Source organism: Lissotriton vulgaris, chromosome 1_1 (genome assembly GCF_964263255.1).
Source record: "Lissotriton vulgaris chromosome 1_1, aLisVul1.2, whole genome shotgun sequence".
NCBI classification, from domain to species: Eukaryota; Metazoa; Chordata; class Amphibia; order Caudata; family Salamandridae; genus Lissotriton; species Lissotriton vulgaris.
Window position 1 is genome coordinate 245893383 of NC_141685.1, and position 14996 is coordinate 245908378.

Genomic DNA, 14996 nt, shown 5'->3' on the forward strand with positions numbered 1-14996 from the left:
AATGATGATGGATTCAACCCAGATCTGATATTGGGGGTGTCTATCTGAAAAGTTTCAGTGCTCGTCCATCATCTCCCTGTATTTGCATTGTGAGGACATAAGGCGATTCCAAAGTCCGGTTGATCATACAATTTCTTTGCCCTGCTGCCAATAGCCAGATTCCATCTGCAGCTTCAGGTACTGTGAGCTTCCTGCAGCCAGACCTAAACGAATACAATTGAGTGACTAACTGACAAGAAGGAGGAAAGAAACCAGAACTTCTCCTAATAGTCTTGCGGCTTGTGAATGGTTGTTGATCAGTGTGCTGATGGACGTAATAACACACAGTACCCAGTATGAAGCATGTTTCTGTGTGCAATATCAGTGCTGAGCAGTTCAATACAATTATCCATATCAAATAATGCATTACAGGAAATACACTGCTGCCCCATTTATATTTCTTATACATTTGATTTAACGCTTTTGCTATCAGGGGGATGTAGCTCAGTGGTAGAGCGCATGCTTTGCATGTATGAGGCCCCGGGTTCGATCCCCGGCATCTCCACTCTATTTTAAGTGCTCGCAGTAAACCTGTTTTGACCCCTACAGGTTCATGATGACAATTTCTCGTCTCTGTTGTCGCCGTAGGCTCACAGTAGCTTGGTCAATAAGATTGGGGGGGGGGGAGAGAGAGTGTGGGCGACCTTCATATTTTCTGACAATGAGGCGGGCACATAATGTTTCAAAAACATTGTATGACAAATACGACAAGCAGGGCGCATGAGAGGTGCTTAGGGGCAGTGGAAAGGGAGAGGAATGCGGCATGGTAGGAGTACTAAGAGAACAAGCATTGCCATAGCCAATAGGTCTCGCCTTTGGGACCTTAGAAGCATTTAGACTATGATACAGCAATGCATACAGCCTAACTTCCCTCCGCCCATCTGTGTCTTTCACCTCCCGGTAACTTCATATCAAATAACACACAGCTTAAATGAAAATTCATAGTGAATCGGTGGGAAATGCACTATTGTACGTTATGGAACCTCTATTAGTGAAGTCACTGCGCCAAATCCTGGTTGGTGCAGTGGAGAATAGTGACTTGTGTATGTTTAGTGCTACAATGCCCCAGTCTGTGACAGCAAGCACTGTAAACATGTAGGCCATTATTTTAAATTTGCATTACACACAGTCTAGATACAAAATGTGCAAAAATTTAAGATATAAATTACAATAACAAAAATGCTTCAACATATAGGTATTTTGCCGGCTGTATGTAGTGTAGTGGTTTATTTATTTAACCCTCTTTTAGAAGTATCATTTCACAGCCTAGTTGGTAGCTAGGTCCCTTACAATTTCTCTCAAAAAGACTGGCGGGGGGCGTGGCCAAGATGGCGGGGTGAGCGGACGCTTCCTCCCGTAGCTCCTCCGGCCCGGCTCAGCCCGAGCCCTGATCGCCGCGCTTCTCTCCCCCCGCGGCTGCACTGCGGGCGAGAGAACTGTGCCGGAATTCCTGGGGCACATTTTGATGCCACTTTGACTTTTGTGGCCCCGGGGGAAGTCCCCGAAAAGTTTATTCGAAGATCGCTCCGAGGAGCGGAGCCCGGGTCGTCCCGAGGAGAAGAGCCTGGAGGCGGAGCATACGGCGGCGCTGTCCGCGCGCCTCGGCTAGGCCGAGTGCTGAACAGCTGAAAGCCGAAGATCCCGAGGGAGCGGAATAGACGGACTCCGCGGAGTGCCGGGGCTTCCTGACCGGTGCCCTGGTGGCGAACACCATTGGTGGGCGACGGACCTCACCCCTGCGCCGGCGACCTTCCCCCTGCCTTGGGCTTCGAGGGGTGACGCCTTGCGAACTCCGCGCCCGGAGGCGCTGGATGGCGGAGTTCGAGCTGTGCCCGTGCCGGGCGAATTAACTAGTGGCGAGGGGAGACGTCGGTTTCGCCCTTTCCGGACCCGTTGCTGTTTGAGGGTCGCCCATGGACTTGCTGGCCCGGGCTGCCTCCTTGGGTCCCACCCTCCCGCCATCTTGTCTTTGTGTAGCTGTGCCCAGTGGCCCTCGCCCGCACCCTTCTTCTACGAGAGCCTCGATTTGTCCTGGCACCGACTCATCTACTGCCCTCTCTGGGAATACGAGGCTGGAGGCCTCCACTTTGGACGTTGCTGCCTGCCCCGCTGACCCGGGGGTCGTCTTGCCCAGGACCGGGCCGCCATTTTGTCGCCTGTGACGCACTACCCTTGTCCCCGACGAGGGCCTCGCATCTGGTGCCCGCGAGCGGTGGCGCTCGCCTACAGCGACTGACCCTGGGCTTCACCGGGGGCCAAGATGACTGAGAGACGTGGCGCGGCACGAGGGGATCGCACTTTGCCGGAAATGCTCGGCAGGTCCCAGCAACTACGCGACAGGACACAGCCGTCCCCAGGGGCCTCCCGGACATCGACGGACGCAGCCGTGGGCGACCCACCAGTCACGAGGTCCTTCATGGAGGACTTATTCAGCTCCCTCAAGGAGGAATTTCAAACTCTTAAGACCGAGGTGGCTGGAGAGGTCCGGGAGGTGCGCAGGGAGGTCGAGGGCCTGGGCGAGCGGGTCGATGCTGTGGAGACGACGGCCCAGCGTCGCGATGAAGAGATAACTCATCTCCAGCAGGACGTCCTCCGCCTCCGGGAGCAATGTGTTGAGCTCCAGGCCCATTCGGAAGACCTCGAGAACAGGTCCAGGCGGAATAACATTCGAGTGCGAGGTGTTCCGTCCGCGGATGAGGGTGCGGACCTGGTGGCCTATCTGCAGGACTTGTTCCGCGACATCTTGGAGGAAGAAGCGGACTTCCCGATCCGCATTGACAGAGCGCATAGGGTGGGCCGCCAGCGCCAGTCATCGGCTCCCCCGCCTGATATCCTGGCTTTCCTGCCGGATTTCCCCCTAAAAGAGCGCATCATGACGGAGGCCCGCAGGAAGCAGCCGCTGACCTTCCGAGAAAGACCTGTAGCGCTCTATCAGGACCTGTCCGCCATCACACTGCAGAAGCGCAGGTCTTTCCGCATCGCGACGGACTTTCTGCGAGAGCATGAGACACCCTATTCCTGGGGTCACCCCTTCCGTCTTATCTTTCGATGGAATGGGGTGCTGCATCAGCTGCGCTCTTTACAAGATGTCTGTGGAGTATTGGGCCTTACTGCTACGGAGGAGGAAGGGGCTACACCCGCATGGCGGCGCCCCGAGCGGCGGGGCCGACGGAGGTCGAGGAGGCGCCAATCGTCAGCGACGGCGAGTCGTCCAGACTCGCCCACCATCAGAGCAGAAATGACGGAGGCCCTGAGGAATGCGGCCAGGAACTTGCCTGAAGCTACTGGTGTGGCCCTAACGGCCTAACTTTTTTCCGGGGGGAGAGACTCTTAGCTTTGACGATGCTGAGCTGGGGCTGGGGGGGCTGGGGGGGGGGGGGTGTGGCTGGACGTCCACTTGACTTTTTTTCTGCAGACTCGCCCATTAGGGCTAGACTGAGACTATGGGGTGTTGTTTCCTGTTTTTTTTTACTTTGGTTGGTTGCCATGGGTTGGTTCTGGGGGGGTTTAACTGTTGGTTTGGTGTGGGGGGGGTCCCGTCCGAAGTGGTCCGAACATGTGCGATGTTGCCTCTGGCCTTCCCTGCGCCCCTGCCCCGCACGCCCCCTCCGCTGATCCCTCGCTCGCTGCATAGCGCGTTGTTTCCCTGGAGGCGATGCCGCCCCTGAAGGTAGTGACCCTTAATGTTAAGGGTCTGAATAACCCCGTGAAGCGTAGGGCGATCCTTTCCCTGTTGGAGGGGTCGCAGGCGGATATTTGCCTCCTGCAGGAAACCCATTTGCTTTCCAAAGATTGCCATAGGTTGCGCTCTGCCAAGTTCCCCATGCAACTCTTTTCCTCTGCTGCGACTAAGACTGCTGGGGTGGCCATTCTTTTAGCCAGCTCCTTCAGGGGGGAGGTGTTACATAAACATGCTGAGCAGAAAGGGAGGCTTCTAGTGTATCGCATGCGTTTGGGAGGTGTTACCTTTACGGTTGGTTCGGCATACAGCCCGAATGACCACCAGGATCGCTTCCTGGAATCAGTGTTGGTGGACGTTACTGCCTCGCCCGATCGCCATATCATCTTGGGGGGAGACCTGAATACGGTCTTCGACTCCACCCTGGATAGGTCTGCCCAACGCTTTCCGCAGACAGGGGAGCTTTCTAGGGCGGTGCAGGACCAGCTTGCGGAAATGGACCTGCATGACCTCTGGCGCGTCCTGCACCCCACCGATAGGGACTACTCCTATTTCTCCCACGCGCACCGCACGTATTCACGGTTGGATTACCTCTTGGTGAGCGGACCGCTTCGTTCGGCCACCACAGCGGCGGACATCGGGGTTTTGTCCCTGTCCGACCACGCACCGGTTTCCGGAATCTTTGCTTGGCCGGCGGCCCCCCCCTCTAGGGGGATGTGGCGGCTCCGGGACACGCTTCTCCATAAGAAATCGGTCGTAAAGCGAGTGGAGGAGGTCATCCAGGACTACCTGACCCACAATAACAACTCTGCCACGTCCCTGGCGACGCAGTGGGCTGCTTTGAAAGCGGTCGTCAGAGGGGAGTTTATCTCCATTTCCACGGCGGAAAACAGGGAACGCCAACGCAAGAGGGAGGAACTGACAGCGCAGGTTCGAGAGCTTGAGCAGGTTCACCGCCGGACGGGGGCTCCTCGTGTCTGGAAGCAGCTGAAGGCGGCACGGAAACTCCTCTCTGCGTTGGATCTAGATCGGGCGGAGTATGCTGCGCTGCGCCTGAAGCATGCCTTTTACACCGGCGGAGACAGGTGTGGTAAGCTCCTGGCCCATAGGCTCAGGGCTGCGCAGCAACGCAATGTGGTGAAGGAGCTGGTGGGAGTGGATGGGATCCCGGTTTCCGGTGACGCGGAGGTGGCAGATACCTTTCGTTCCTTTTACGAGGCACTGTACGCTGCGGAGCCTTCCCCACCGGGAGAGGCTGAGGCATATTTGGAGTCCGTGACCCTCCCGGCCCTGGACCCCTCCCAGGCGGACCACCTAGAGAGGGACATTCACGTGGAGGAGGTCATCTCCGCGATTGCGCGGCTAAAGCATGGCAAAGCCCCGGGCCCGGATGGCTATACAGCCTTGTTTTACAAGACCTTCTGTCCCACTGTCGCGCCTCTACTGGCTCGCTTGTTCAACTCCTTCTCCGAGCCGGGAGCCATCCCGCCGGACCTTCTCTCAGCGACGGTGTCGGTTATCCCCAAGCCGGGGAAGGACCGGACCCTGTGCGGCTCGTACCGGCCCATCTCGCTCCTAAATGTGGACCTCAAGCTTTACACCGGAATCTTGGCGGCCAGAATGGGTTTACACTTACCAGGTTTGGTGGAGGCAGACCAGGCCGGTTTTGTACCCGGTAGGCAGACGGTCGACAACACAAAGAGGGTGACGCACGTGCTGGAAAAGGCCTCACGCATCCCGGGGGAGCGGATGCTGCTATGGGTCGACGCGGAGAAGGCCTTTGATAGGGTTCATTGGCCATATCTCGAGCTGGTCCTTGGGAAACTGGGGATCGGCGAGAAGTTCCGCACTATGGTCTTTAACTGCTACAGGAGACCATCAGCGTTAGTGCGTGTCAATGGACACAGCTCCAACTGCTTTGCCATTGAGCGCAGCACGAGACAGGGTTGCCCCCTCTCGCCGCTCCTCTTTGCCCTCTATATGGAGCCGTTTGCGCAGAGGATTCGTGATAACCCGGACGCTATTGGGGTGAAGATGGGGCAATACACGCACACTGTCAGCTTATACGCAGACGATGTCTTGCTGACCCTGGATGACCCCAAGCGGTCGCTCCCTGCCTGCGTCCAGGAACTGGACGCTTTTGCCCGTGTGGCGGGTTTTAAAATGAACATGACTAAGTCGGCTGCACTGGATGTGTCGCTCTCTGCTGACACCAGACGGGACCTTCAGAGTCTCTTTCCTCTGCAGTGGTCCTCCTCCACGGTGCCTTACCTAGGAATTCTGCTTGCTCCCTCCCTGCCTGCCATGGTCGCAGCTAACTACTCCTCTCTGGGCAAAAAGATTAAAGAGGAACTCGGCCGATAGAACAAGGGCCTACTCTCGTGGTTGGGCCGTATCGCAGCGGTGAAGATGACGATACTGCCTCAGATCCTGTATCTCTTCCGCGCTCTGCCCCTCCAGCCCCCCGTGGGTTGGATACGGCAGGCGCAGGCAGACATATCCCGCTTTGTGTGGCAGGGCCGTAAGCCTCGGATGAAGCGGGTCCTCTCCATGCTAGCCCCGGAGGCAGGGGGTCTCGGAGTCCCGGACCTCCGGAGATACTTTCAGGCGGCGCAGCTTCGGTATTTGGTGGAGTGGAGCCGGTGGGAATCGGATAAACACTGGCTCTTTCAGGACCAGGCAGTTGCAGGCCGTACCCTCCAGGAGGTCCCGTTCCTGCGGCGCGCTCACCGCCCGCCTAATCTCTACGCCTCTTTTATCACCCGGGTCCCGCTAAGAGTGTGGGACGCGGTGTGTGAGCTGCGTGAGCTCACCACCTTTCCGTCGCCGTTCACTCCCATTGCTGGCAATCCGGACTTTACCCCGGGTTTGGAGCCGGGAGCTTTTTCCCACTGGGTGAGTGCGGGTTGCAGGGCGCTTTTCCAGATCTACGGGCCGGAGGGCGTGCTCCCCTTCCAGTAGCTCCGACAGGAGTTTGGCCTGACGGAGGGGGACAGGCTGCGTTACATGCAAGTCCGCCACTGGGCTCTTCAACCCCCAGTGCGTGACGTCGCTGCCCGTTCAATTACGCCCTACGAGCGATGGTTGGTAACCCGGACCTCGGACGCCAAGCTCATCACTGATTTGTATAAATTTCTCCAACCCCCGCCGTTTCATTACCATAACCCAGGGAGGGAGCGCTGGCACAGGGAACTGGGCAGGACCCTGAGTCACAAGGAGTGGGACAGGATTGCGTATCGGGCGAGGCACTCTGCGTACCACACTGGGCTGACGGAAACCTTCACTAAAGTGTCCACCTATTGGTACTACACCCCGGAGCGGCTCTATGAGATGCGCAAAATAGGCGATAAAGGTTGCTGGCGCGGCTGCGGACAGGAGGGCTCCCTCACGCACATTCTCTGGGAGTGCCCGGTGCTGTCTGCCTATTGGAAGGAAGTCTTGATGAGGTGGATAGGCATTTTGAGATCGAGCTTCCGCGCTTCCCCGCGTATGTCTTGCTAGGCCTCCCCAATGACTTGATGTACCCGCTGAAATCCCGCAGGGGCAGACAGATTGCGATTGCGCTAGGTTCAGCCGTTCAGAACATACTGATACTCTGGCGCACCCCTACTGCCCCCTCTATCACTGGTTGGCTGCATAGACTCTGGCAGGTACTGGGCATGGAGAAGATGTCGCTAACTGTGGCTGGGAATGTTGACCAGTTTGAGGAGCTCTGGCACCCCTTTTTGGCATTGCTGTCCACGGAATTTCACGAGCTCACGTGTCAACGGTATTTGCGCCTCCTTAGGCTGACGCCGCCGGCAGCTGCGGCGGAGTGACTGTGCGGATTGGGGGCCGGGGGCGGGAAGAGGGGTTATATGCTTCTAATGCTGACTTTCGGACGGGGATGTTGGGGTATTGTTTTCTTTCTTTTCCTCCTTTGCTCTCCTTTCTTCTTCCTTTCTGGGGTCGGGGGGTTGGTGGTACGGTATGCTTCTCCTTTACTGTGTTGCGGGGTGCTATTCGGGCTTGGCCTTGCTTAGGGAGTGGGGGTCTACAGGGGGGTCGTCCACAATGCCTTATTGCCTTATGTATTTGCCTTGTTACCCTCTGGGGCTTCCTGCCTCCCTGCTTTTCTTCTGACTCGCTGCAACGTTCCGCTTCTTGTACTGTATGTTTGCTTGACCTCCTGCTCCCCTCCCCGTGTTTTTGTGCCTTAATAAAATACTTTAAACCTAAAAAGACTGGCGGTAGATTTACAAGGAACTGATGCATCTACATAGATGCACCAGTTTCCTTGCGTCACCTCCAAATGTCCTTGCGCCACCATGGATGAGCTGTATTTACAATACAGTTCACCATGGCGCAAGAAAAAAGTGACGCATTGTTGGAGTTTGTCACAAAAGTGGCGCAACTCCAGCAATGCACCAGAAAACATTGTTAGGTCCCATGTAAAATGCCCTGCGTCAATCCTTACACCTGGTCTGAGCAGGCGTAGGGATTTTGATGCAGTGAAGGTGTAGAGTAACGCAGTGAAATCTTGTAAATTTCACTGCGCCAGTTCTATGTGGCTTTTTGCATGGGAACGCCCACCCTGCATACATTATACCTGGCGCAGGTCTAATATGAAGCAGTGCTTTACAACATGTCGCATCTCCCTAGATGCATCACGTTGTAAATGGGCCGCAACTTTTACGCCACCGCTGCGTCACAAAAGTGACACAACAGCGGCACAATTGTGACGCAAGGGGCTTGTAAATCTGCCCCTGCATGTGTGTCACCAGGCAGCTTCCAGTTATTCCATCAATTAAAGCCAATGCCAGGTTCCTAGCTCTCTTCACATATGCAGATTAACCAGTTGTGCTCATTTACATTTCTTTCAGTCAGCAATACCCAGGCAAGAAGGCCACTTTAGCTGTCTGCCCCTCCCTCGGTTTCGCAGCATAAGAGACACCCTCCCTTATACTTCAGTCGAAGCACTTCAGCTATTGAAATGAACGGTCCGGAATGGTTGACTTTTGACAAAAAGCAGGGGGACTGTTTTCCAAAAGTGTGCCCGTCAGATCCCTCCACTTCCACCATTGACTAGGGCTGTGATCATTTGTGAATTTGGCTCGTAAGCTATACCATCATTATTCTAGCATGCACCATGAATGTACTAGTGCAAGTTTTACAATTGTAGCACTGAGAACACAATGATTACAACATTGTGAGCACCTGCGGTGTAATAGTGAGTGAAACATTCCTGTGTTGCTGCTCCACCCGTCCCCTGAACTTTGACAGGATGCACGGTGTTGCAAAAGTGAGTGAAACACACCTGTGTTGCTGCTCCACCCGTCCCCGAACTATGGCAGGGTGCACTGCGAACATTTGTGCAGCAGTACTGGGGCCACATGTCTGTGCAATGAGCACACACACGTCCCACAACTTCACAAGTGAGCACCCTGTAAGCGGACATCCAGGTGGTAAAATACAAAGAAGACACACAAGAACACCACCCAGCTGTGGGTGCTACCCTGTTTTCTCACAAACAAAATGTCTTCTGTTGGTCGCTGCCAGCATTTCCGACGAGGAGTCTTACAGCGCATTTTTGCAACAAATAAAACACATTCCATCTAGAAGGCAACTGCACGACCCCCTGGGAGTGAGCATATCATGGTGTGGGGACCACGAGTACACACCGCTGCCCTTCGAAGCACACCCCGCAGGCAATCTGTCAACAAACCCGAGGTGCTTGCAACTCACAACTATCACAAACACCCCATATCAGTTGTTGTTCAATCACTTCCTCATTTAAGTTTTGTCCTCTATGATGAATCAGGACTACAACTCCCAGAGTGAAGTGTTTTGATAACTTAAATCGCGGGATGGAACATGGAGCTCCAGTTGCCCTGGCCTCTTCAAGTAACTTTATATGTACTCCGGGATGTGCTGCGGTTGTATTTTGTCCGGAGGGGCCATTTAATGCTCTTACCTTGATCGAGAAGACGAGGGTCATGAAGCCCAGGCAGCAGAAGCAGTTGATAAAGATGGCCTTGAAGAGGGACCAGACAATGAAGTTCTTGGGGGCTCGGGTACCGGAACAGGGTTTGTGTCTTCTGGCAGCCTTCGGTATCCCTAGTCTCAGGGCTGCAGCTCCACAGGTTCTGGGGCATGTGCCATGCTGCCCCGGGGGCAGAGCAAATTACTAGGCTAGATGGGTGGGAGATACGAGGGAAGAACGCGGTGGAGGCAGGGCAGTGGTGAGGGCACGGGAGGGAATAAAAAAACAAGCCAACACGAATAAGGGTATATATGACGACCCGTTCAAAAGTATATACACTAAGTTCACTGTCAGCAAAAGCAGTGCAACATGTTTTCATGCCGCTGGCAGACACACAGAAAGACAGGCTATACAGATGAGTAGCGGGTGACCAATGCAAGCACGGCCACGGGGCCACGAAAGTGAAAGCAACCGTGCTAATTAGAAACATGATCCACAACAGATGGCACATTGCGCGCCGCTGCTTGCTCCTGCAAGGTGGATTCTGTGGGAGTAAACATTTTCAGAAAAGGTGGGACATGCACCCGCCTTTGGCTAATTGCGTGCTTGCAAAGGCCAAAAGAATGTGACAACCACACACACGAGATTTCAGAAAGTCTGGAGTGATTCCAAGAGGCCATCTCCTAGAGAAGCGCATGCTCACTGCGCTAGGCTCGACCTAAAAAACACAGGGGTTTAATTACAAGCCATTTGCGCCATCGGTGCGTCACTTTTGAAATGGGAAAAAGTGACTGACCGGCAGTGCAATGGGCTTGTAAATAAGCCCTTAAATATTTTTTAAAATAACCAACATTTTTAAGGATTTTCATGACAGAGAGGGGTAGAGTGTGTGAACGCATTTTTGTCTGTGTGTATGGAAAAATTTCTGCTGAAATCCGGCAGCCGTCTAACCATCCCCGACTGAAAGCACCTCCTGTACCCAATGTTTTGTTGGAAAATACATTTATCAGGGGGTGTAAGACCCCAAACACCCCTCTCCCTGAAATATGCCCCGACAAGGCTTCTGTAAATTAGTTACACCAAGAGGTGCAGCTGTAAGACAAGTCGGACAAGATTGGGCTAATTTTAAACTATTCCTCGGGGCAAATGATAGGCTAACCTATTGTGCTGGGTCGGATGTGACGTGGGAGTGTAGAAAGAGCTCTAGCAGCATGTAGTACAAACCAGACACACTCTGGTAACACCTCCTGGAAGAAACCCCGAGTGGTCAGCACCCAGATGTAGGTTGCGTGTTACGTGTTCATCCAGATGCAGGGACCTGATGGCTCTCTGCACTCCTCCACACTTTAGTTAGACCCCCTCTGCTTTTCTCAATGGTCCTATTAACTCCAAATGAAGACTCCATTGATAGTCCGCTAAAGCATGGCTGGGAGCGTGGGTCAGTTGCAGATCATGCCCCTGACTGTGGGTTGTTTCACATTCACCACCGCCTCGCCCCTCCTTCCTGTCCCACTACTGGTAAAAACCACAGACAGATCCCAGTCCTGGAGCTGCTCCATACCGTTGATCTATCCACGGGTAGGGCCATTACTTAATTTCAGGCGGTGGTTGCTGGGGGTGGGCCATGGTGGGCACTCGTTTTTGGGGACCAACACTTATTTTTCTGCATGAGACATTTACGAGAAAAAGAGAAGGAGAAACACACTGGGCCACATGTATCAAAAATCCATTTTACATTCCTTAAATAGCTAATTTTAGGTAATCGCTATTTAGGTAATGCAAAATGGTATGGAAGATAATAGTGATTACTTAATAGTGATTCCTAAAGATTCGGAAGTGCAATTCGGTAATCGTTATTAGTAAATAATATTCCATTTGTTCCTACGGGCCTAAAGGTCCGTAGGTATGAATGGTTTTGCATTACCTAATTTGCAATTTCCCAATTAGTAATTGCAAATTAGGTAATGCAATACCAAGGCTGTCCGGGGGCAATCACAATTTTTGCGATTATTTATAATTGTGACTACAAAGCCTTTCAAATAACTTGAAAAGGCTATTTTGCATTCTCAAACGGGCAAAATTACTGATTTGCACCATTTGCGAGTGCAAAAATTGTACAAGTGACCCACAGAACGGAAAGACACAGGAAGAGAAAAACAGAAAAACCAACACAAAGGGAGAAAGCAGGAACCTGCTGGAGTGAGATAAATGGGCAGGGAGGTTCTGGTAGTGAAATAAAGAAGCATGAGGTGGATTTGGGTCTATGGATCCTTGGTATCGGGCACACTTACAGTTCATTTCAGTGGCCACAGGCTTCTGAGCAGAGCCTTGGCCTCCGGCACCCATTCTTTTACAAGTTAAGCACTGGTTGTAGGTCTGGAAATTCCGGGGTACCTTCATCAACTGATTCTTTCTCTCTCAGCCCTGGGACTTTCTTGTACCAGGGACCATTTCTCCTAACGCTCTCTGCCCTGCGGGATGCGATCAACCCTGCCAAGTGCCACGCATTTGGGCTAAACTAAAACTTTTTAAGGAAACTCTGCATCACCGCATTGTTCGAGATAAATCACAGACATCGGCTGTGTACAGCTCCCAGTGAGTTAAAGGACTTCTCTGGTAGAAAATTACAGAGATATTAAAGCTTTAAATGGCTTCCTCATGTGCTCGTGAAATATCCAGGAGATTAATGCAAGAGGACTGGCAGTTTTGTCGTGATTGCCGCTGCGGCTCCTCCTGCATTTGCTGGCACTCTAAGCCACATATTTGCAAGCCGCTTGTACTGCCGGAGCATCGTTTTTTTGTGGTGCTCCGGCAGCACAAATCACAAAATCTTATCTATGAGCAACGCAAAGCCACTATGTTTTGCTTTGAATGGCCTCATAGATATGGAGTAAGGCAAGGCAACGCAAATCGCTGTGTTGCCACACTGTGCACTCAGGGGTGTGCCATGGGTGTTGCAATGGGTGTTCCCATTTAACACCCATGAATTTTGACACTTTTACAAGACCAAGTAATCCTGGGGAAGCGCCAAACCCTTACACCTCCAGAGGTGAGGCCTCAACGAGGAGAAATAACTTTATTGCTCCTCGTTTTTTCTTCTTTCTATATGTGCTGCATTGTGCAGCACACGTAGAAAGAGGAAAACGCCTCTTAGAATTATATCTGTGCAGGAAAGTGTCTCTTCCTGCACAAACACAATCCTGCCAACAACAAAGGCACCATTGCACCATGGTGCAAGGGGGCCTGCACTTGCTCTAGGCTGCCAAAACGGCACCAGCTCAGGGGGAAAGGACAGGAATGCGCTGTATTGCAAACATATGGTGCATGCCTGCCCTTTCACTTTGGCATAATACAGCTCAGCAATTTGACTAGCTCCGCTGCCTACGCCAAATCCCTGTAAATGCGGACCTACATTTATCGACAGACCTGCAGTGAGGTCAGTCGTGCTTCCCGCATGCACACTGCCCAGACTGTCCATTTTGAGCAGCTTCACAATTGCTTGCTACTTGTGGGCACTTCCAGCTCACACTGTGGTGCCATCGCCTGAACTGGCACTTTAGAGCCAGTCTGGCAGTGACAGGCAGCACACCCACCGCACATAAGAGTTTGGAATGGTATGCTCCAAAATATGAATTAATTTTTAATATGCAAAGTTAATGTAACTAAAATACTGATGAGCCGCAGCCTGTTTCGTTTTTTAAAACTCGTCCAAAGGCCTCGGCCACCCTTACGTTTATTCCCCAAGTGCCTTTACACCACCTGTGGGATTCAGGGTGATGACGTCTGTGTATTTTAGAAGTATTGTCTGGAATTTTATGGCAAATGTGGCAAATCCATAATAATGCAAAAATCGCTGCAGAATCGCATAATTCCACTGGCCTTGATAATGTGTGATACTTTGAGTGACACTTAATCACAAGTAGAACAGGGCAGTAATATTCAAGTTGCCACAATTCTATTTAGCATAGTAATGTTCTACCATATTAGGTTTGCTGGGGTATGGTGCCTTAGGGTATAATCCTAGCAAACTGCCCAATCGATAATGTAAGTAAATAAAGTTGAGAACAACAAACGTCGAGCCATATTATCAAGAAAGGGCGATACATTATCGCCGCATTTATCGTCAGGAAACTGCCGCTAAAGTGGCGATAATGGGCTTGATAATATGCCCTTGTGAATTCCCATAGAAGCCCAGGTTCTGGTGTTAACCTGAGCTTTAAAGGGAATTCACAAGGCCATATTATCAAGCTTAATATCACCGCTTTAGCGGCAGTTTCCTGCCGATAAAAGCGGCAATAACATATCGCCCTTTCTTGATAATATGGCCCGACGTTACTGGGGCTGTGTGAAGACGTCCGTCAGTTCATACAAGGTGGGAGGTGTTTTTGAATTGGCGCCATATGATGGAGAGCCCCTCATTCTACGTCATTCTTGCAGGCTCTGTCTTAAGCCTGTCTTAAATTTGTCTTAAGCCTGTCTTAAGTTTGTCTTAAGACAAATTTAAGACAAAATCCTAACTTCTGTGAATGCCAAAAGTAGTAAGTTCATTCTGTGAATGCCAAAAGTAGTAAGTTCATTCTGTGAATACCAAAAGTAGTAAGTTCATTCTGTGAATACCAAAATAGTAGTAAGTTTAGGATTGAGTCTTAAGTTCATTATGTGAATCAGGCCCTATGTCAGAGAACTTGCATGCCTGCTACTAGTAAGTGCCAGTACTCACCCACTGGAACTATTGCTGCCCCACTGAGATGAGCAGGTATTCTCCCTTTAAATATAAAAGAGTGCACATGCTCACTACTTGACAGTAACTGCCCATTTAAAGCACTGGTAATGATCCTTTGATCCCCTACATATATTTTAGGACCTTTCACCCTTCAGGTGCAGCGTGCCTGATCATTGGTTTCCTTCCTCTGTTGCTGGGCACTTGCTGCATCCAAAGGCGTGGGGCGCCCCATGACCCCCACCAGTGTCCTGTATTGCGTCAGCCATGTGGACAAGAGGGCTATGGGTGAGCATTGAGTGGCACATGGGACATGCTACATTACATTCTTAAAAACCAATGTAAACACCATTCCAGTGGTTCTCCTTGATGCACGCCTATGCAAAGTCCTCAGAACCCGTGCCTCACCAGGTCCTCTGCTTCCTCATTCATCGCCTGGAGCATTTTTTTTTTCCAAAGTCGAGACTTGGTTTTGGCCATTCCCTGGTATTTTTGGAGTGAGTGTTAGTGACTTGGTTCTACAGCAATTGTGGTGCTACTGTGGCATTAAGCTCGTTCCTCACATTCCATAGCTGCATTAGTGATCGCTTGTATAG

The 14996-nt window shown here is 52.0% G+C and overlaps 1 non-coding gene across 1 annotated transcript; it reads left to right on the top strand.

Annotated features, from left to right (window-relative positions):
* The first annotated feature begins 472 nt into the window (after positions 1 to 472).
* On the top strand, positions 473 to 544 carry TRNAA-UGC (transfer RNA alanine (anticodon UGC)). Its single transcript has one exon. It is a non-coding gene; the product is annotated as a tRNA-Ala (tRNA).
* Positions 545 to 14996: the final 14452 nt, after the last annotated feature.